This window comes from Trachypithecus francoisi, unplaced genomic scaffold, assembly GCF_009764315.1.
Source record: "Trachypithecus francoisi isolate TF-2019V2 unplaced genomic scaffold, Tfra_2.0 Contig01474, whole genome shotgun sequence".
NCBI lineage: Eukaryota > Metazoa > Chordata > Mammalia > Primates > Cercopithecidae > Trachypithecus > Trachypithecus francoisi.
Window position 1 is genome coordinate 5,540,244 of NW_022681435.1, and position 24,297 is coordinate 5,564,540.

The 24,297-nt window shown below is 42.2% G+C and overlaps 1 long non-coding RNA gene across 1 annotated transcript in view; it reads left to right on the forward strand.

Annotated features, from left to right (window-relative positions):
• LOC117099588 overlaps positions 1 to 23,917 on the forward strand; it is a 65,665-nt gene extending 41,748 nt beyond the window's left edge. The window contains exon 3 of the long non-coding RNA XR_004443902.1: positions 23,827 to 23,917. This is a non-coding gene — a long non-coding RNA (uncharacterized LOC117099588). The remainder of the gene's footprint in view (positions 1 to 23,826) is intronic.
• Positions 23,918 to 24,297: the final 380 nt, after the last annotated feature.

A 24,297-nucleotide genomic window follows, 5' to 3' on the forward strand; every position in this document is an offset into this window, starting at 1 on the left:
GGATGGGAATGACTACCTCATTAACCTCTTGGAAGTCTCACATAAACTAATATTCTCCACTAGGCTTTTGGACAGGCAGGATGAGGGTGTTGCAAGGGAACTGGCAGGGTTTAATTAACCCATGCTATAGGAATCTGTGGAGTAATGGCTGAATCCTGTTCAGTGCCTCAGGTTTTAAGGGGAACTGTTCCTTCCATGAGTAGCCCACCCCCAGGCTTTAGGTCTGATTTTACTGAGGGAACATTATTAGCCCATCCCAGGATCATAGCATCCCATATGGAGTTGTTTACTTGATCCTTGATTTCCTCAGAAATGTTTGAGTTCCCCAGTTCCTGTCCATTTAAGAGTGCCAGCAAGTGGATTCCGTGTTCTGGTTCTAACTCCAGCTATACTCTGTCTTCTTCCAGGGCAATGGTGGCTCCCATTTCGCTTAATAAGTCCCTACCCCAAAATGGAGTAGGAGATGTAGGGACAAACAGAAATGAGTGAGAAATAAGTTTAGACCCAGCCTCCCAAGCAAGAGGGAAAGTAAATTTTCCTGCCTTAGGCCATCAGTCTATTCCCATTACCATGCAGTCACCATTGGAGAGGGGGTCAATAGGCTTGGTCAGGACAGAGTAGGTGGCTCCACTGTCCACAGGGAACTCAGTTTTCCTACCTGCCAGATCAAGGGTGAGCTGAGGCTCTGCTGGCATAACGATGGAGTGTGTTGCAGCTGGAGCTGGGCAGGAGTTCAGGCTCCATCAGTTGGTGTGTATTGATCTCTCATCTGAGAGATTGGCGAGGAGGGGAGGCTGGCCAGGGTTGCCTGCCAGCCGTCTTATTTTAGTGCAGTCAGGGCAGTCCCTCTTCCAGGGGCCCTCCCTCCTGTAATGTGCACATTGGGTCTGTCCAAGGCCACTTATCTTCAATCAGTTGTCTGTTCTCCTGGGTCTGCTAGGGTCACCCTGAGGTGGCTGATGGATAAAGGCAGCTGAAAGCCATGCTATCTTGGCCAATCTCCTCATCAGCCTCCTCTGTCCTGTCTCTGTTATTGAAAATCTTTTTTTTTTTTTTTTTTTTGAGACGGAGTCTCGCTCTGTTGCCCAGGCTAGAGTGCAGTGGCATGATCTTGGCTCACTGCAAGCTCCACCTCCTGGGTTCCTGCCATTCTCCCACCTCAGCCTCCCGAGTAGCTGGGATTATAGGCGCCCGCCACCACGCCCGGCTAAATTTTTTGTGATTTTAGTAGAGACAGGGTTTCACTATGTTAGCCAGGATGGTCTTGATCTTCTGACCTTGTGATCCTCAGCCTCCCAAAGTGCTGGGATTACAGGCGTGAGCCACCACAGCTGGCCTGTTACTGAAAATCTTAAAAGCCTTCTCCACCAAAGTCGACGGCGGGGTCTGGGGTCCTGCCTCCAGCTTCTGTATTTCCTTCTAATGTCTGGAGCTGACTGAGTGATAAAATGCATGGCAATCAAAGCCCTCCCTTCCCCTGACTCTGGCCTGCACTCATATATTTCTTAAGGACCTCAGTGACTCATCTGAGGAAGACTGCTGGGCTCTCCTCATTTCCCCAGATGATTCACCGATCCTGTCATAGTTTACAGGTTTTATTACACATTACCTCATTCTTTCAATCAAGCAAGTGACCAAGTGTCTCAAGATAGCATTATCTACATTATAGTCCCACTTGGGGTCTTGAGCTGGGACTGCATCTCCCCCTACATAAATGATGGCATGTTGAGAGGTTGGTGGCCACCTGGCCATCTGCATATTTCTTAATCTTCTTAAAAGTGTGTTCTTTCTCATCAATAGTGCAACAGTGTGCCAGAATGACCATAACATCCTGCCATGTCAGGAAAATGCTAAATTTGGTTTAACAAAATTTATCTCTAAACTTAGAGGTTGGCCATGGTAGCTCATGCTTATAATCCCAGCACTTTCAGAGACCAAGACAGAGGAATCGCTTGAGCCCAGGAGTCTGAGACCAGCCTGGGAAACATAGAGACACTCTGTGTCTACAAAAAAATACTGAAAATAAGCTGAGTATGGCAGCACACACCTGTAGTCTCAGCTACTTGGGAGGCTGAGGCAGAAGGATGGCTCGAGGCCAGAGTTCAAGGCTGCAGTGAGCTATGATCAGGCCACTATATTGCTACAAGACCCTGTTGTAGAAAAAAATAAAAATAAAAATAAATAAACTTATCAGGATTCTTTGAAAATCTACCAAATTTTCCTTTACACAGTCCTAGATCCATTGCTGAAAAAGGAACATGTACCCTTGCAACTTCCCTGTTTCCATCTGCCACTTCTCTGAGGAGAAAATAGCCCTGGGTTGGTGGAAGAGCAAAAGAAGGTGCTGTTGGAGCCTGGTTAGAGTGGTTTTTCCCATTACTTTTAAGGGCAAAAAATGCAATTTGCAATTAATTTTGCACCAACCTAATACTTAGAAGATGTAAAGAAGATTACAGAAGCCAAAGTCAGAGTGCCAGACAGAGGTTTATACCAGTTGAACCAATCAGCCATTTCAATCCATCCTCTATAGATGTCTATTCAGGCTGAGCCATTGAAGTTAATGAAAAGTGTAAGCAGGCCAGGCGCAGAGGCTCATGCCTATAATCCTAGCACTTTGGGAGGCCAAGACATGTGGATCACCTGAGGTCAGGAGTTCGAGAAAAGCCTGGCCAACATGGTGAGACCCCGTCTCTACTAAAAATGCAAAAATTAGCTAGGCATGGTGGCAGGCACCTATAAGCCCAGCTACTCCAGAGGCTGAGTCAGGAGAATAGTTTGAACCCTGTTGTGGGGGAGGGGAGGGGGCAGAGGTTGCAGTGAGCCAAGATCGCACCACTGTACTCCAGCCTGCGTGAAAGAGCGAAACTCCATCTCAAAAGAAAGAAAGAAAAAGAGAGAAGGAAGGAAAGAAAGGAAAGAAGGAAGGAAGGAAGGAAGGAAGGAAGGAAGGAAGGAAGGGAGGGAAGGAAGGAAAGGAGAGAGGGATGGAGGGAAGAAAGAGATAAAAAAGAAAAGGGAAGGAGGAAGGAAGAAGAAGAAAAAAGAAAGATACCACAGATAGGGGACAGGAGGTGACGGAAAGCATTGTCTCAGGTTGGGGGCCAGTGGGGATCCCCTGGAAAGAAAACGCCAGTTGCAGTGATGCTGAGCCAATAGTTCAGGCGGCCGCCTATCAGCTGTGAAGGAGATGCGTCTGGCTGTCCCACTAACTCACAAGCCTCCCACTCCTGGGAGAAAAATGGTCTCTACGTATCGTGCTTCTGGCTAGCTCATCAGAGAATCTATTACAGATCACAGGCCCTTTGGTTTTCCCCATGTAATAAAATTAACCTGGGGCCAAGCAAATTTCCCAGACCAGGTTTTTATTTCAGGGCTTGTGCTTGAGTACAAGGGAGATAGTAGAGATGCAAAGACTCTCTAGCTGACTCCATGGAAAAGCCGGGAAGGATTTCTTAAGCCAAGTGTGGGAATTGACATCAGGGGTAAAGTATGCAGGCGGACTGGTCAAAGCACCTGAGGGATAGGGTATGCAGTCAACATATCTGGTTGTGATGGCTATTACCGTTTTGAGACAGGGTCTTTCTCTGTCACGCAAGCTGGAGTGCAGCAGTGTGATCAGGGCTCACTGCTGCCTCAACCTCCCAGCCTCAAGCAATCCTCCCACCTCAGCCTCCCAAGTAGATGGGACTAAAAGGCACATGCCACCACACTGGGATAATTTTTTATTTTATTGTTTTTGTTATAAAGATGAGGTCTTGCTATGTTGCCCACGGTGGTCTAGAACTCCTGGGCTCAAGCGATCCTCCTGCCTTAGCCTTCATAGTAGCTGGGACTACAGCCATGTGCCACCACACCCAGCTAATTTTTTTATTTTTGTTGTTGTTGTTGTAGAGATGAGGTCTTGCTACATTGCCCAGGCTGGTCTCAAACTCCTGGGCTCAAGCAATCCTCCTGCCTCAGCCTCCCAAAGTGCTAGGATTACAGGCATGAGCCACCATGCCCAGCCACAATAGTTATCTTGAGTAATAGACCACCAGGTGGTCTGGCCAGCAGCAACAATGCTACAAATCATTGTCGAGCATTGCTTCCTGAAGTAGGACACTCCATAACCTTGGTTTGATATTTAGATTTCCAAAGGCCAGTTCCTGAAATTCTTTAAGTAAAAGGCATGGTTAAACATTATGAGAGCACGGAAGAATGGCTATTTGCTTTGTACAACTAAAGCCTTGGGGTTAGCAGGAATATTGGTATATTGCCAGTGAGGTAGTGGTGTGGGCTTTATATTAGTGGGACAAGAGAAGAAGAAAAAAGAAAAAAAAAGTGAAAGAGGAGCTGTGTACCATTTCTGTTCTATCTCAGTATCTGACAAAAGAAATTTTGCAGCTGTGATTAAGGTTACTGATCCGTTGACTTTGAGCTAATGAAAAAGAGAAATTATTTGGAAGTGCACAATCTAATCACATGAGCCCATTAAAAGCAGAGAACTTTCTCCAGCTGGTGGCAGTGGGGAAAGTCAAAGAGAATAGAAACACTAGAAGGACAAGACACATAGTTGTTAGCTGGAAGATGGAGGGGATCATAAGCAAGGATGGAATAGCCTCTAGAAACCGATAGTAACACCAGTCAACAGTCAGCCTGGAAATGCAGATTTAGTTTTCCACGTGCAAGGGACTAAATGCCAACAACCTAAATGAACTTGGAAAGAGATCCTTTCAGAGACTTCAGATGAGAGCCCACTCTGGCCAACAGCTTGATTTTGGCCTTGTTGGGAGCTAAGCAGAGAGCGCATTGAGCCCACTCAGACTTTTGACCTAAAAAACCATGAGAATAAAAGGATGTTGTCTTTAGCCATTAAATGTATGGTCATTGGTTCCTTAGCAATAGAAAATGAATATAGGACTCTCAGAAAAGTTTGAGTACAAGACCTAAACTTTGTCTACATGCTGTATAAATCACCTAGAAAGAAGGTCTTTGTTATTTTTTTAATTATAATGGAAAAAATTAAATCCCATCTATTATCTGTGTGTGTGTGTGTGTGTGTGTGCGTGTGTGTGTGAGAGAGAGAGTTGTAAAGCAAATCAGAAGTTTTTTAAATTGTGGCTGTGGGGACGATCTATATTAGCATCATCCCGGGAACTAATTAGAAATGTCGGTTTGTGTCCCATAGAGACCTATTGAGTTAAATGCTGTGGCATGTGGGGCCCAAGCATCTGCATCACTAAGTCCCCAAGATTCTAGAGCACCAACATTTGATACCAAACTGACTTAGAAACATCTCTCTCGGCCGGGCGCGGTGGCTCACGCCTGTAATCGCAGCACTTTGGGAGGCCGAGGTGGGCGGATCACAAGGTCAGGAGATAGAGGCCATCCTGGCTAACACGGTGAAACCCCGTCTCTACTATAAATACAAAAAATTAGCCAGGCATGGTGGCGGGCGCCTGGAGTCCCAGCTACTCAGGAGGCTGAGGTAGGAGAATGGCGTGAACCTGGGAGGCGGAGCTTGTAGTGAGCCCAGATCGCGCTACTGCACTCCAACCTGGGCGACAGAGCAAGACTCTGTTTAAATAAATAAATAAACAAACAAACAAACAAATAAATCTCTCTCTCCAGCAGCCCTGGCTTCCTTCAAAGCGTCTCTTAATCCTCAGAACCAAGATGGATAAGGATCCACACACTAGTGGTTCCTCTCCACTCCTCCATTCCCTCTACAACCCTCCCATAGAGAGCAAGTTGTGGGGCGCAGTATCAGAACCCAGTGCTGGGGACAGTACTGGGGAGCCCTCGAGTGTGAACTCAGGAGTCAGAATGCCTGGCTTTGAATCCCAGCTCTGCTGCTGAGCTAGTTGGATGCTCCTGGGCAAGTTACCTAAGTGCTCTGTGCCTTATTTTTTCCACGTGTAAAATGAGGATGATAAAATTACCTACTTTATAGAGTTGTGGAGATTAAATTAGTGAATACCATTCAAGCTCTTACAAATACCTGACACATAGGAAGCCCTCAATGAGTGTGAAGAGAATATTATTAATACTTGTTCTCTTGGCTTCCTGACAAAATCCATTTATCTCTATGTCAGATGCTACATAAAATATTCCAACTGCATGCTCAGAGTCAGACTTAAATCACCAAAATCCAGTTAACTTATGTCACAATAAACTAACCTGCTGAATTGGCTGTTACATTGATTTTTAAGCAATTGTAATTAATCATAATTATGGGGCATCATTTATCAGCAAAAAATACTGTTCTTAGAACTGTGCCACAGCACTCTCTATTATATGCCTGAACAAATTAGCTAGAACTTTATATAAAGGGCAGAGATATTTGTTGCTTTTCTATAGAGAAACCTGAACACTCATTGAACTTTTACAAATGAATAATCAGATTTACTTTAACATGATAACATTATCTTATATAATTACTTTAGATAATCTTCTTTTTAATTGTAATGCCATCATGAGATATCAGGTTCTTGGGGTTTTGTTTGCTTGCTTTTCCCATGACCCAAGGAGGAAATACTCCCAAGGAAACTCTACCTAAATAAATGTAGCAACTGGATTAAAGAAACTTGGTCCTCTTGGTAATGAGATTATTATGAGTATGCTCACTTGTGTTTCTTTGCTCTTTCATGTCTTCTGTTCATTCATTCATTTTAAAATGTACATTGACATACTATGTGCTGTGTTAAGAAACAATGACAGACAAGACAGACACAGGTTCTACCCTCACAGAAATTTAAAAAATATAAGAACTGTATTTGTTGCAAGTTTGCAAGTCCAGGCACTGTGCTAGGCACTTAAAATAGATTGTCTTTGCTTGTTTGTTTGTTTGTTTGTTTGTTTGTTTTGAGGTGGAGTCTCACTCTGTCACTGAGGCTGGAGTGCAGTGGTGAAATCTTGGCTCACTGCAAACTCCGCCTCCTGGGTTCAAGTGATTCTCCTGCCTCAGCCTCCTGAGTAGCTGGGATTACAGGCATGCATCACCACGCCCATTGTATTTTTAGTAGAGAGGGGGTTTTGCCATGTTGGCCAGGCTGGTTTTGAACTCCTGACCTCAGGTGATCTGCCCGCCTCAGCCTCCCAAAGTGTTAGGATTAAGGCATGAGCCACCGTGCCTGACCAGATTGTCTCTTTTATTTCTCACAGCCTCATAAGGCATGTAGCTCAATCTTATAGATGAGGCCACTGAGATTCTGCAGTTAAATAACTTGCTCAATATCACACAGCTACAAGGAAATAGGATTAGGATCCAAGCCTGACTTTAAACCCACCTTCCTAACTACAGTCCTGCCATCTCTCTTTTTCCAATTACTCTTCAATATCAAAACATCTGTTCTTTTACGTCGATTGCTCTATGCACCACACACAAAAATTCCTTGCCTTTGACCTTGCCAGGCAGACAGATCCCAAATATGACCCAATCTTGTGTGTCTAACCCAAGCTCCTCTTCTTGGCGTGTCTTATTCCCTAACCATCTCACTTCTTCAGCCTCGAACACTACCTCATACACTCCCGGTTCCCCTGCAACTATCAAGTTCTTTTGTATGTTCATCTAATGTTTCAAACTAGATGGTAAGTTCCGAATTAGACTATAAAGTTTCCTCAAATACCTACATTTTTTCTCTCAGTCACTGAAGTTGGGCAGACAGTTAGGTGCTCAATAAGTTACCATTGTCTTTTTCATTGCTAACTTAGTTATATGACTCTAATAACCATAATAGGTTCATAGAAAAGGCAGGTGGTCTTTAGGAATAAATAAAGGCTAGGCTCATTGGGTCACACCTATAATCCCACCAGTTGGGGAGACTGGGGCAGGAGGACTGCTTAAGGCCAGGAGTTTGAGACCACCTTGGGCAACATAGTGAGACCCCCATCGCTACAGAATAAATAAATAAATTAGCCAGGTGTGGTTGTGCACACCTGTGGTCCCAGCTATTCTGGAGGTTGAGGAGAGAGGATCGCTTGAGCCCAGGAATTTGAGGCTGCAGTGAACTATGATCATGCCACTGCACTCCAGCCTGGGTGACAGAGTGACACCCTGTCTCTAAATAAATAAATAAATATTTTTAAAAAGAAGAATCAGTAAAGAAAACATGCTCTCTTAGCTGCCTCCCCTCTCCTCCAATTAATCACTGCCATGTTCAGAACACTGCCTACATCTACCACTAGAGACTTTGCATGACTGGTTTTGCAGTGAGCACACAATCCTGGTTTACATAATGTAGACTGGGTTTGCATCTCTATCTTAAGACAAGGCCAAAGAGACTGGGTTTGCATCTCTATCTTTGGGACAAGGCCAAAGAGATTACTGGAGCACCCACTTAGCCTGAAATTGAAGGATAGAAACTCAAGAGTCTCTCATTGGTTGTCTCCTGCTCTGAAAATCCACAGACCTCTGTATTAGCCCTTTGCCACTTAACACTTACAGCCTTGAGATGTCATTTTTCATAGCTGTGTATTCTACAGGCTTCTGAGCAATGACGTGGCCTAGCCCAGTGACTTGGAACAAGTGCTCTCTGAGTGACTGTTGACTGGCCCTGGATTTACTGAGGGGATTGTTGCTGGGGCCTCTTGTGTGGGAGCTGCTAGAACTTCCCAAGGTGTTGATAGCCACTGACTCCTCAAAGTGGTTCAGGGCAGCCGGGAAGTATTTCTCACTTTTGAATGTCTTGGCTGAACTCTTGACTTCCATTCTCCATCTTCTCCACTGCTTCCCTTCTGGAGTATCAAATGCCATGTGGTTGTAGTCATGACATTGTAAAATTGCCCTGCTAGCTCATGGGAGGAGAAAAGTCTTGAGACACAGAAAAATTCGATGGGATTTTATTCACTCTGAATCCATCTCTGCATGACTATCTATGTCCTAATCTCAGCTAGGACATCTTGCATTTCTTTTCCTTCTGGAAATGGGGAATAGGAGCGATCTGAAGGATTCTCTGTGGCCTTAGTTGGGGAGAGCTGGAGTGGATGAGAACTGTCCTCTCAAAGACAACCTCCTTAGGAGATCTCTGGGAGCCACTTTCCACTGGGACACTAAATGGGAGCTAAAAGCTTGCCATTTCTCCTCCCTCTCACCTCTGTCAAGGCCGTCCCAGGTCCTGTGCAGACAGCATTAGGGATGATGTAAAATCAATACCCCCACACTTCACTTTACCCTCCACTCTCACATAGAAGATGATAAAGCATGTCTCTGTGCCATTGGGAAGGACCTCACCCTAAGTTTTCTTTTTTCATCTGCTTCTCAATTCCGCAGACACTCTGTTTATGTGCTATTTATGTCCACTCTTATGGAAGAGGACTGCAAGTAATCACACAGGAGGGAGACTAGAATTCCTGGACCGTTGGCTTAATATTCCAGAATACTGTTATTCTGTTATTATGAGCATTTACTACATTTTCATTCCTCATCATAGTTTACTCTATCTGAAAGGAATATTCTGTATTTCTTCACTCTGGGTTCTCATAGATTTGGATTCCTTGAACAGCTCAAACTACTTCTTAACCACATATTTCCTCATTTGGAAAATATGAATGAAGGCTGCTTTAACCCTTTGTACTGTATATTAACTCTTTTTACATATCTCTGCTGCAATCCTGGGGATTTTCCTTGGATTTCTGAAGTTGGTGGTGATTATTCCCTGAGGAGAACAGGGCTGGGTCTCTGGGGTTCCTTTCCTTCCCGATCTCTCTGTATTTAAAGTTTTACCTCTGAGGAGCTCCCGGGAATCATATTTGACAGTTTGACCTCCCATTCAAATGGTCAGACAGGACATTAGGTCATACTCTTAATCATCCTCAGAATAAAAACTTGTTGAAAATGTAATGGAGACCACTATCCACTCTGTTTCAAGTACTTTTCTAGGTAAACCAAGCAAGCAAAATTATCCAACAGGGCATCAAGAAGCAATAGTCTGAAATTTTAAGTAAGAAAAAAACCTTGGACACAATATAAATGAAATGTCACTTTTTTTTTTTAAGAATGCCCCCAGCTGAGTAATTCCAAGTGTACTCATCATTCTGTGGTAAATGTGAACTCTGATTGCAGGACAAGGCTGGTGACACATAGGTTACTTAATGGTGAGTAAATCTGTTGAAATAAAAAATGCTTCCAGCACTAAAGTGTGTGTTCACATTTTGACCATATGTATAAAATGCATATTTACTTGAAACCAACATGGACAGGCTGAATAATTCAAGAGTTATGATAATCTAAGAACTATCAGTAGCCAAGCCTTTTTTTTTTTTTTCTTGAGACAGGGTTTCACACCTGTCGCCAGGCTGGAATGCAGTGGCAGAATCTCAGCTCACTGCAACCTCTGCCTCCTGGGATGAAGTAACTATTGTGCCTCAGTCACCCAAGTAGCTGGGATGACAGGCACACACCACCATGCTCAACTAATATTTGTACTTTTAGTAGAGATGGGGTTTCACCATGTTGGCCAGGCTGGTCTTGAACCCCTGACCTCAAGTGATCTGTCCGCATTGGCCTTCCAAAGTGCTGGGATTACAGGCATGAGCCACTGTGCCTGGTCAGTCACTAGTCCAGCTATCTATAGAATGCCTTCTTGGTCTCATTTCGTTGGTACTGAGCAGGGAATTCTAAGTGAGGGTTGCTCAGCCCTAGGTGCTCTGGAGCTTTCTTCCCCATCAGATACAGAGAATATTCACAGTCATCTTCTAGGCACATTTCTGAGTCCCATAACTGCTCACCATGGGACTACAGGAAAAAGATAAGAGCCATGACTCCTTTTTTGTATAGGGAGATTGAGTCTAGTCTTTTTGCTACATTGCTCTTCCCTTTCTCTCATCTTATCTTTCCATCTTTTTTCCTCCAACAAAATTCTAAAATACAGATGGGCACAGGGTCAGAAAAAAATGAAGCAATCTCTTTCTGTTGGTTAAAAGCTTTAGTTTTAATTTTCTTTTTGCACAGAATTTTTTTCTAGCAAAAGCAACAGTGATAGTTGCTGTTTATTATTTTCCGACTTTATTTTTAGAGCAGTTTTTAGTGAAAGCAAAATTGAGTAGAAAAACACAGAGTTCTCATACACTTTTGCCTTCACATATGCACAGCCTCCCCAACCATCAACATCTCTCACCAGAGTAGTACATTTGTTGTAATCGATCAACCTAATTGACACATCATATCATTATTACCCAAAGTCTGTAATCTACATTGGGATTCCCTTTTGGCGTTGTATATCCTGTGGGTTTGGACATATGTACCATGGCATGTATCTCCCATTATAGTATTATAAAGAACAGCTTAACTACCCTAAAAATATCCTGTGCTTTGCCTATGTATCCTCCCCTTTCCCTAACCACCAGAAACCACAGATCTTTTTATTGTCTTCATAGTTTTGGTTTTTCTAGAATATCATATACTAGAAATCATACAGTATGTAATCTTTTCAGACTGACTTCTCTTACTTAGTGGTGTGTATTTAAGTTGCTTCCAAGTCTTTGATGGCTTGATAGCTCATTTCATTTTAGCACTGAATAATATTCCATTGTTTGGATGGACCACAGTTTATCCACCCACCTATATCTTAGTTGTTTCCAAGTTTTGATAATTATGAATAAAGCTGCTATAAACATCCATGTGCAGGTTTTTGTGTGGACCCATGTTTTCAACTTAATAGGATAAATACTAAGGAAATAAATTGCTGGATGGTATGGTAAGACTATGTTTAGTTTCGTAAGAAACTGCCACACTGTATTTCCAAAGTGGGCATTCTCATCTGCAATGAATCAGAATTCTTATTGCCCTATATCCTTTCCATAAAAAGCATTTTGGATTTGGGCCATTCTAATAGGTGTGTAGTGGTACCTCACTGTTGTTTTAATTTGCATGTCTCTGATTAAATATGATATGGAATATCTTTTCATATGCTTGTTTACCGTCTTCTTTGGTGAGGTGTCTAAGATCTTTGGTGCATTTTTTAACTGGGTTGTTTTCTTATTAGGTTTTAAGAGTTCTTTGTGTATTTTGAAAAACAATCCTTTATCAGATGTGTCTCCTGCAAATATTTTCTCCCAGTCTGTGGCTTGTCTTCTAATTCTCTTGACAGTATCTTTTGCAGAGCAGAAATTTTTAATTTTAATAAAGTCATTTTATTATTTCTTTCATGGAGTTATTGTTTCTTTCTTTGGTGTCGTATCTAAAATATCATCACCATACCCAAGGTTATCTAGATTTTCTCTTATGTTATCTTTTAAGAGTTTTATAGTTTTGCATTTCACATTTAGGTTTATGATCCATTTTGGGTTCAATTTTGTGAAAAAGGTAATATTTGTGTGTAATTTTTTTGGCATACAGAAGTCTAATTGTTCTAGCACCATTTGCTGAAAAGACTATCTTTTCTCCATTGTATTGTCTTTACTCTTTTGCTGTAGATCAGTTGACTACATTGTGTAGGTCTACTTCTGGGCTGTCTATTCTGTTAATCTACTTATCGGCTCCTTTACTAATACCACACTGTCTTGATTTCTGTGGCCTTATAGTAAGCCTTACGAGTTGGGTAATGTCGTCCTCCAACTTTCTCCTTCTACTTCAATATTGAGTTGGCTATTAGGGGTCTCTTGCCTCTGTATAAACTTTAAAGTCAGTTTGTCAATATCCACAAAATAACTCACTGAGGTCTTGATTAGGATTGCATTGAATCTATAGATGAAGTTAGGAAGAACCAACTTCTTGGCAATATTGAGTGTTTCTATCCATAAACATGGATTGTCTCTTCATTTAAGTAGGTCTTTGATTTTTTTCCCAGAAATGTTGTAATTTTCTTCATATAAATCTTACATGTATTTTGTTAAGTTTATACCTAAGTATTTCATTTTTAAGGGGTGATAATTCTAAATTCCTGAAGTGCTAATGTAAACTGTAAAATGTTTTTTTTTTTTTTTTTTTTTTTACATGCAGTCTCGCTCTGTCACACAGGCTAGAGTGCAGTGGCGTGATCTCGGCTCACTGCAACCTCTGCCTCCTGGGTTCAAGGAATTCTCCCGTCTCAGCTTCCTGAGTAGCTGGAACTACAGGCACGTGCCACCATGCCCAGCTAATTTTTGTATTTGTAGTAGAGACAGGGTTTCACCATATTGGTCAGGCTGGTCTCGAACTCCTGACATCAGGTGATCCACCTTCCTTGGCCTTCCAAAGTGCTGGGATTGCAGGCATGAACCACCACGCCCGGCCAGTAAGATGTATTGTGCTTTTACAGATTGTGTTTTTACTCATTCAACTTTTACTGCAAGGTACCACTATATATGAAAAGGAGTTTGGAAAGCTTTCTTGCTGCTCATGTTGTCATCATTGACATCATCTAACATTCAACTTTTCAAGTTTTTTCTAACACATTAATTCATATTTTAATAAAATAATTTGTATTTTAATAATTAGGGCAGTTACAGAAAATTAGAATTTCTAGTTTGAAGAAAGACTTAATCTCTTCCAATCACATCTCTGATTTGTAGCCTGAATACAGGCTTGTAAGTGGTCATTCAGCATTTATTTAGGTATCTCCACATACAGGATATTCACCATCCATGATCTGAGCACATCATTAAAAAAAAAAACAAACAACAACAACAAAAAACCTCTTATTGCTGAAAAAGTCTTTCTTGAAATAAATCAAAACCTTGCTTCCTGTCACATCCACTCCTTGACCCAAGTTGCATAACTTAATCTCTTTTTCTTGTAATAGCCCTTAGAATAAAGACAATTATCATGTATTCTAAAGTGGTTTTGTTCAAGGTGGCCATGTTCAGTTTCTTCAAACACATATGGATTCTTTCATATGAACATCACATATGGTGTTCTTCAAACACAACCCCTCACCATTTTGGACACTTTCCTCAGAAAAGTTTGTCTAGATGTCTCTTAAGTTGTCATGCAAAAAACAAAAAAAAAAAGAAAAAACACCTGATTATGCTTCTGTTATGCTAAGACCATTATCTCTGTGTCATCTTCATTTCACACAAGAACACTAAGACTACCTAGTAAGTGACTTATCCAAGGTGTTAAGCTAGACTTTGAACTGGGATCTCTGTTTCACTAGTAGAGAAAAAGAACCCCCTGCAATTTAACTCTGGTCTGTATTTCTTGGTACGACATACAAATCTGGCCAGAGACCCCATTTTGCATTGAGGCAGTATAACCTGAGCTTCTACTGGTTTCCATGTAAGTGGAAAAGTGGTAAAGGGCTGAGCCAAAAAGGGCTTTCTGGAAATGTCAGTTGGTTAAGAACTTGGGACAAGAGAGTCTCACAGTTATCTGCTTGAGGGTTTGAGTCCCCTCACTATCCCCCTCCCTCCTTCTTTCCTTCTTCCTTCTTTCCTTCCTCCTTTCTTTCTTTTCTTTCATCTCTCTCTCTTTTTCCCTCTTTCCTGGGCACTGGTACATATTGTAATGTTAGTCATTTCTTCCATGAGACAGTTTATTTGTGACTCACTTCCCTTCTACGATGACCACATCAAGTAAGTGGTGCCATCGGCCACCAATAAGGAGACTGGAATTTGAAAAACTGCTCATATATAATTGAATATTCAGCATGGCCTGTTCAAACTTATTTTCAGCTACAAGCGACATAACAAGGAAATCATTCTTTCTGGAGTATCTGAACACAAAAAGGTTTAGAAAGAAATGATAAACTTTAGAATTTCTTGAATCACAAATTGCTCAAAGCAAAATAAATAATTCATTTTAAGAAATAACTAAATGCCACCTGGCACTTTTAAGATACTCAAAAAAGAAAACAATCTTTGTGTCATAACTCCTGAAAGAACTGAGTCATAATAGTAGAGCCATCCTATAATGGCTGCAGTTCTGATAGACTTGTGACTCAGAGTCTAGGAGACCCAGCTCAAGAGAAGGTTTTGCTTGACCTGGAAAGAGCCTGCTTTCTCAGGCGGCCAAGAAGGATAAGAGACACTCAGGCTGTAATTATACTGATTATTCACATTGCCCAGCTAGACTGGAAAAAAATATCTGGGCCAATAAAAGCCTGGTTTTCTCTTTTACCTGTTCATTCATTCACTCATTTATTCAACCAATAATTTTTTGAACATCCACTTATCTATCTTTATCATTTATGAGTTGTATAGACAAGATACTTAAGGCTAGTCATGTTGGCTCACGCCTGTAATCCCAGCACTTTGACACTTATTCAAGTTACTGTGCCTCAGTTTCCTTGTCTGGCAAACATGGATAAGATTTCTTCCTAGGGTAGTTGTAAGATTTGTATAAGTGAATTGTATAAAGTCCTTCACACAGTGCCTGGCCCCTAGGAAGCATTCAACTATTAGCTCTTATGATTATTACTGTGTGCCAGGCAATAATCATATTATTAGGTTGGTGCAAAAGAAATCACAGTTTTCATCATTACTCCCTATGGCAAAAACCATAATTACTTTTGCACCAACAACAGTAATAAGATATATTGAACTGTTTCCAATGATATCTCCCAGTATATATAAACATGGGAATGTAACCATTCTCTGCTCTTGTAATCACCTCTCAGTATATCAGAGTTTCATGGCGAGATCAGAGAAATCATCTTGTACAAATCCTTTATTCCATAGATGAGGAAATGAGGCGCAGTGATAGAAGGTGACTTGCTCATGGTTACAGTGAGTAGGAGACCCAGGACTGGAAATCATGTCTCCCAACTCCCAGCTCAGTGGTTCTCCAGTTCCCTTTACTTCCTCAATTACTGCATCTGCTGTGGCATTTGTTTACATCATACCTCATCCCTATATTACTAGGCATGAGGATAGGTCATTGAGGACAGCCTGTTCTAGTTCTCAGTGCCCTTGTCCCTTTCTCTATATTCTTGCTTTAGAGAATGAAACTAGGAACTGTACTTGTTAGAGACAATAAATAATAATAATGTTTCTCACACACACATTCCCCACACTTGTTTCAAATACATACTAATTTTATTAATAAAGTAGATTACAATCCTCATTATTAATTTTTAATGAGCATTCAATATGGGTCAGGCACCAAGCTAAATACTTTCCATGCATTGTCTCTTTAAGGAAGGGCAAGGAGCTTACTTTCTGGATCAGGGTCCATTGCCACAGGTGGAGAAACGTGGCTCTAAGAAGGTTGATTTAGTGGGAGAAGTTCTTTTATCTTGAACAGTTCAAATGTATTCAGTTGGTCCTGTCCCAAAGATGCAACCATCTGAGCCAGTATATTACACAAAAGTAACACAGATTCCTTTTAATGGCTGAACAAAAGACTTGTAAATTGCTGAGATTATGATCAATTCCTTATAGTTATCTGGACCCACCTTGAAAATCACTGACAAAATATTACTCTCCAATAATGTCTTTCAATGCTAATTATCACTACAAAAGAGAAACTTCATAGCTAGTACACCCCAGTTTCAGAAATTCTTCTAAGCTTTAAACTATCCCAGAAGGCTGCCCATTTCTCCACAAGCCTTTAGCACCCAGGTTTAGGGGAAATGCTCTGTCTTTTAAGAAATTGAAAGGTTCTTCTCAGGGGTCCATTGTGCGGTGACCCATGAGAGGGAACTTCACTCATTGCAATTGCTTTCTTGAGATGACTGTCAGCAAGATTCTAGCAAATTCCAGCACACCACTTTAAAATTGTAACTTCTCAAATACTTTCTAAGTGAATTGAATGTTTTCAAATATTCTTGAATATATTGGAATATGATTCAGATCCGATGTGATGATTATATTTGTTTTCAGGTTGTTAACAGAGGAGGGGGAGACTCCTTCCTAGTTTACCCAAAGGAAAAGCATAGAGTCTATAACACTAAAAGAGTACTTGGAAGCTTATTCTACAGAAGGTAGATATCATCCCTTGCTGTTGCAAATAACCTATTAAAGCTACTGTCATCCTACACAAATGTCTTCTTCAGGCTATAATAGGATGCCAATTCAATCTAGTAGCATAGTAAAAATTTATTCTATCAGTTACTTTATTTGAATCATGAATCAGCAAACTTTTTCTGTAAAGGGCCAAATGGTAAATATTTTAGGCCTTAGGGACCATATGGTCTTTGTTGCAACTATTTAACCCCACCAATATAGTCCCAAACAACCACAGAAACTCGTAAACAAATGAGTATAGCTGTCCATGTTCCAATAAAACTTTTGATGGACACTGGAATTTGAGTTTCATATAATTTCCATGGGTCATGAAATATTATTCTACTGTTGACTTTTTCCACTTAAAATATGCAAAAACCATTCTTAGCTCATGGGCCATATGAAAACACAGCTGGAGTTGGCCCATAGGTCATATTTTGTCAACCCTTGGTCTAAATGATTGCAATAGAATAGTTGGCTGATTCATAGAATATTTTCACTAATTGATTTATTCTTAATTTTTAAGATATTTTAGAGTCCCGATAGGATGTTGATGCAGATAATTTTAAGCTTACATAATTTTGGCTGTTTACACTGTAAGTCATTGTAACAGTTAATTTTATGTGCCAACTTGGCTAGGCCACAGTACCCAGATATTTGGTCAAACACTAGTCTAGATATTCCTGAGAAGCTATTTTTTAGATGAAATTAACATTTCTATCAGTAGACTTTGAGTAAAGCAGATTACCTTCCAGTATATGGGTGGGTCTCATCCTATCAGTTGAAGACCTTAATAGGAAAAAGACTGACTCCCCCCAAAAAGAGAAAATTCCATCAGTAGACTGTCTTTGGACCCAAGCTACAACATCAAGTCTTCCCTGGATCTCCAGCCTACCAGCTTACCCTGCAGATTGTGGATTTGTCAGCCTGTACAGTTGTATGAGATAGTTCTTTTTTTTTTTTTTTTTTTTTTTTTTTTTTTTTTTTTTTTGAGACGGAGTCTCGCTCTGTCGCCCAGGCTGGAGTGCAGTGGCCGGATCTCAGCTCACTGCAAGCTCCGCCTCCCGGGTTCACGCCATTCTCCTGCCTCAGCCTCCCGAGTAGCTGGGACTACAGGCGCCCGCCACCTCGCCCGCTAGTTTTTTGTATTTTTTAGTAGAGACGGGGTTTCACAGTGTTAGCCAGGATGGTCTCGATCTCCTGACCTCGTGATCCGCCCGTCTCGGCCTCCCAAAGTGCTGGGATTACAGGCTTGAGCCACCGCGCCCGGCCTGAGATAGTTCTTTAAAATCAGTATTTTTCTGTCTCTCTGTCTCCATCTCTCTCTCTCTCTCTCTCTCTCTCTCTCTCTCTCTCTGCATTTCCCACTTCATCCCCTTACCACATACGCTATTGTTTGTTTCTCTGGAGAACCACAACTAACACATTCCTACCTGTTGTGATCTTTAAGGACTACTTTTATTTGAAACAGGGTCCCACTCTGTCACCCAGGCTGGAGGGCAGTGGTGCAATCACCATGCCCATCTAAATTTTTTCATTTTTGTAGAGATAGGGTGTCACTATGTTGCCCAAGCTGGTCTTGAACCCCTGGCCTCAAGTGATTCTCCCACCTCAGCCTCCCAAAGTGCTGGAATTATGGGCCTGAGCTGCTGCACCCAGCCTTTAAGGACCATTTTTTTTGGATGGCAGCATGATTATTCTCTTAATACAGAAATGTTTACTTCAATTATTGATTATATCACTGCTCAAATCCCTTTATTGAAATTTGAAATCCAGGCCAAGAAATTTATTGAATTTCATGTCTTCAATATTTTTATAAGTTTAAAGCAATAGTGCAGCTTCATTATACTCACAGGAAAACTCAAAACGGTTTTGAATCAGTATGACCAATGCAATTCTTTTAGCTCATTAGTAAGCAACTGACACTTCTTTGTTGGCAGTACATCCTAGTCTTCTACTGCATTTTGAAATCAACACATTCTTTAACATATCAGATTTAAATATGTTACAGCTGAAGTCTGTCAACTTACTCAAGCTCACTAACATTCAGCAAACTAAAGTAATAGGCTTTGTTGCTTCTTTTAGTCTAATTTTGCTTTTCTTAAAGTATGTTCTATTGGCACTTAGCCTCCTTGTCCCATAAGCTGGTCCTTTAAAAATGAGTTTTACAGAAAAGTAAGTTTTGCAAGCACTGCATGCTATAGGCCACTCCTGAAGATCTGTAATACATGTGGCATATTATAGATTAGGTAACAAAAGAACCTGTTTAAATTTATTGAATCTAATGTTTCCCAAATGTATTTGACCACATAATTTTTCTTTTCCCCCCGCCACCCCACAACATCTACTGGAACACATTTTGGAAAATGCTAGTCTCATAACTTTCTGTCCTCCTTAAGGGTCATAAAAGGCTAGAAACAATATGGCCTTAAGGACATGTAATGAATAAAGAAAAGCACAAATTACATTGTGAAAGCAAATAAACAGTCAAGATTCTCACAATCTCTGATAAAGAAGCAGAATCAGCTAAACAAACTATCCTTTGTTATTATTCTCATTGTTTATATTTAGGTATAATGTCTCCTCTATAAATCATTACCGTGGCGGCTAAGAAACAGCATCTTCCTTTGTAAAGCTAAGCAGTTTTATATTTAATTCCAAGTCTATAAAATGGGACTGTGACATTTCTCCCTCTGGCCTGTTTTAGAATTAATGATAAACGAACTGGGCTACCCGCGTGAGAAGGAAATAAAGTCAGTTGCTGAGTTTAGGCCTCTGACTGCTCCTTCTGATCCATCTGCCTATCTTGGGTTCCTCTCAGCTACAGAGATCGGGCACTTGGCTTGTGAGACAGGCCTGACGATGCTCCACACACCTTCACTGGGGTTTCTCTGAGCCTAACCCTGGGCGGTGAAGGGGAGCCCTGGGCGATGAGTGAGGGACTGCTCTCCCCTATGGTACCCCACCCTCTGCTCTTGCAGCCTCCTTGATATGGTTTAGCTATGTCCAAATCGCATCTTGAATTCCCACGTGTTGTGGGAGGGACCTGGTGGGAGGTCATTGAATCATAGGGGGCAGGTCTTTCTTGTGCTGTTCTCATGATAGTGAATAAGTCTCACAACATCTGGTGGTTTTATCAAGGGGAGTTTCACTGCACAAGCTCTCTTCTCTTGCCTGCTGCCACGTGAGATGTGCCTTTCACCTTCTGCCATGATCGTGAGACCTCCCCAGCCACGTGGAACTGTAAGTCCATTGAACCTCTTTCTTATGTAAATTGTCCAGTCTGGGGTATATCTTTATTAGCAGCATGAAAATGGACTAATACACCCCCTATTTATGGGAGTGGGAATGGGAGCACATGAGTGTTCCCAGGAGTAGGACAGTGGCCCCGGCAGCCCCAGTTGCTTAACTCCACATTTCCCAGTGAAAGCACAGGGCCAAGACCCGGCCAATGGCTACGGAAGCCCCAGCTGAGTGGTTTGCAGTCTTGCTGCTTAATCGAATCACTGGGGGAACTTTTAAAATACCGGATGCCTGAAGCCTGGCTCCCTGCAGTTCTCATTTAATTGTCCCGTGGTTGGTCCTGGGCCTCTGGAGTTGCTAAGAGTTCCCAGGCGATGCCAATGTGCCTCCAGGGTTAGGAACTTCAGTTTCATAAAAAAGCACTTTGATGTGCTGAATGCCTATTATTTCCTGTTGATTTATTGATACCTTAATGATCTGAAAGAAGAAAGACTACTAGGCTAGGCATGGTGGCTCACGCCTGTAATTCCAGCACTTTGGGAGGCTGAAGTGGGAGGGTCACTTGAGCCCAGGAGTTTGAGACCAGCCTGGGAAACATAGCAAAACCCCGTTTCTACAAAAAATACAAAAATTAGCTAGGCATTGCGGCACGTGCTTGTAGCCCCAGCGACTCGGGAGGCTGCCGCGAGAGGACTCCCTGAGCCTGGAAGGTCGCGGCTGCAGTGAGCACCAGTGGCACTGCTGCACTCCAGCCTGGGCAACAGAGAAAGGCCTTGTCTCAAAGAATGAAGGCTACAGATCAAACAAGAAATGCTGCGTGGTGCATTTTATGTGGCTGAAATCAAATCAGTGGAGCAGGAAGAGGGAAAAACTGCTGTTTTGCTCTGGGTTTTGTTCGTTAGGGAAAAGTCAGTTGAAAGTCCTACAAGTACAGCCCATTTCTTCCTAAAATCTCTCCACTCTTGGGCCAGGGCGATCCAGAGTCTGTGGCTCTCAGACTGTAATTACTGATGAGGATTTTAGGGATGCTGCCTCTTCCTGAATTCCTGCCTATCAGGAAATCCAATCTGTGACCACCAGCTCACATGCCTGCTTAAAACTCCTTTCAGGCTGGGCACAGCGGCCCATGCCTGTAATCCCAGCACTTTGGAAGGCCGAGGCATGTGGATCACTTGAGCCCAGGAGTTCAAGACCAGCCTGGGCAACATGGTGAAATCTCGCCTCTACAAAAAATTAGCCGGGTGTGGTGTGTGCCTGTAGTCCCAGCTCCGAGGAGTCTGAGGTGGGAGGATCACTGAGCCCAGTGGTTAAGGCTGCAGTGAGCCGAGTTCACCACTGCACCCTGCACCCCAGCCTGGGGGGGGAGAGGAGGAGGAGAAGGAGGAGAAGAAGGAGAAGGAGAAGGAGGGAAGAAGGAGAAGGAGAGAAGAAAAAGAAGAAAAGAAGAAAGAGAAGAAGGAGGCTGGGCATGGTGGCTCATGCCTGTAATCCTAGAACTTCGGGAGGACAAGGTGGGTGGATCACCTGAGGTCAGGAGTTCGAGACCAACCTGGCCAACATGGTGAAAACCCGTTTCCACTAAAACTACAAAACTTTGGTGGGCATGGTGGTGCACACCTGTGATCCCAGCTACGCAGGAGGCTGAGGCAGGAGAATTGCTTGAACTTGGGAGGTGGAGGCTGCAGTGAGCCAAAATCACACCATTGCACTCCAGCCTAGGTGACAAGAGTGAAACTGTCTCAAAAAAAAAAAAAAGGAGCCTTGCATAGCCATACTATTATTTTCTACTTCATTGGAATTTTAAATTGTTTTTCAATTGCTTTATTTATTTATTTATTTTTTGAAACAGTCTCAAAAAACAGGCTGGAGTACAGTGGTGAGATCTCGGCTCACTGCAACGTCCACCTCCCAAGTTCCAGCGATTCTCGTGCCTCATCCTCACGAGTAGCTGGAACTACAGGCACACACCACCATGCTCCACTAATTTTCATTTTTCATCTACTTTATACTCTACTTCATTTTACGGAAATGGCTTTGAAAATCTAGATTCTAGTCCTAGCTTTGCCTTTTATTAGTTGTATCCTTACCTTTTCTAATTTATATCATGAGGATGTTAACATCTAGACTGCAAGTCACAGGACTGTTGTGGGGAAAAGGGATGTGAAAATAAATAAGTTCTAACATGCAATGTAAATGTAAGCACCTTCATTTCTTTAAGGGGGGAAAAAAATCAGTCAAATGTGCTTTTGTCAATAGCATATGCCCTGAAGAAATTCAAGGATTCTCTGGAGTTAATCCTCAGAGACTATTAACACGCACACAGTGTTCCCCCATTTGAGATCCAGATGGTATCCCTGACTCCAGAGCCTGTTGCTTAGTGATAGCTCATGGGACCACACCTAAAATCATAGCCTCCCAGACACTCAGACAAGGCAAGGCCAGTCTTTTTCTCAAGAGAATGAAGAGTTCAGTCCCAATGATACTTGGAATCTACTGTACAAGGAAACACAAACTCAAGGCCACAGACTGCAACATACTTGTTGAAAACAAACTAGGCTTCCAACCAATTCACACCACGTGTTGAGAAGGAAAGGGAAGGCAGTTCTATGGAGAGAGGGACCCTTGGTGTGATCTTGCCCCAGTTTTCATTCTAGAAAAACAAGGGCTGGGCAATGTGGCTCACACCTGTAATCCCAGCACTTTGGGAGGCTGAGGTGGGCAGATCACCTGAGGTCAGGGGTTCCAGACCAGCCTGGCCAACATGGCGAAACCCCATCTCTACTAAAAATACAAAAATTAGCTGGGTGTGGTGGCACATGCCTGTAATCCCAGCTACTGGGGAGGCTGAGTCAGGAGAACCACTAGAACCCAGGAGGCGGAGGTTGCAGTGAACCAAGATTGCACCACTGCACTCCAGCCTGGGCAACAGAGTGAGACTCCATTTCAAAAAAACAAAAAAGAAAAGGAAAAGAAAAACGATTGGGTGACTATCTTAGGTGATTGCTCTCAGGGACCACAATGTGATGGCACCTAAAAGCCACCAGCTGACAGACAGCCTGTCCTACTTCCTAGGTTGCTCACTGTCCCTCTCACTATTGATTTACTTATTTATTTTTTGTCATTTTGTTTGTAATTTGTATATATTTAGGGGTACAGGTGCAGGTTTCAAACACGCATGTGTTGCATAGTGGTGAGGTCTGGGCATTTAGTGGCCCCATCACCCACAGAATGAGTGCTGTATCGAGTAGGCAATTTTTCCCTTCTCACCTTCCTACCTGTTGTAGTCTCCAATGTCTTATTCCACTCTATAGATCCATATGTACCCTTTGTTTAGCTCCTACTTATGAGTGAGAACATGTGGTATTTAATTTTCTGTTTCTGAGTTATTTCACTTAGGATAACGGCTTCCACTTCCATCCATGTTGCTGCAAAAGACATGATTTCATTCTTTTTTCTGGATAAATGCTGTTCCATTTTGTTTATATACCACGTGTTCTTTATCCAGTCCTACCCTGATAGACAGTTAGGTTGATTCCATGTCTTTGCTAGTGTGAATAGCGCTGTGATAAACATACGCGTGCAGGTATCCGTTGGATATAATGATTTCTTTCCCTTTGGGCATATACCCAGTAGTGAGATTGCTGGGTCAAATGGTAGTTTTATTTTTAGTTATTTGAGAAAGCTCCATACTGTTTTTCCTAAAGGTTGTACTAATTTACATTCTTGTTTATTTCTGTTTAGACCTCGCTGGCCTTCCATGGCTGCCTTGGCCTTTCTTGAACATGTGTCCTGCTTGGCATGCAGCCCGTGTACTGACGACGCTCCCCACCAGGTTCTCAGCATCCTCCTGAGTCCTGGGTCACAGGCACTCCCTCCACCAGCCCTGACCCGGGCCAGCCTCCAACCTCCTCCCCACCCAGGGAAGGGAAATTCAGATAATCTTAAGCTTTTAAAGAGAGTTCATAGAAGGAAATACAACTGCAAATCCTCAACATTTTGGAAAAACCTCTACCACTATCTTCCTCTTACATCAGTCTGATTATATTGATTCACCTCCAAGATAGATGGGAATTCAAGTGGTGCATCCTTTTATTGGAGAAGAGTCAGGAGCTGGATGTTTGTCTTGGCTCAAGGTTGGAAAAAGTTCCTTGTCCTCTCTGGGGGACAGAGTCCTTGTCAGTAAACAAGGAGATAAGATGGAGAGATCGTGGG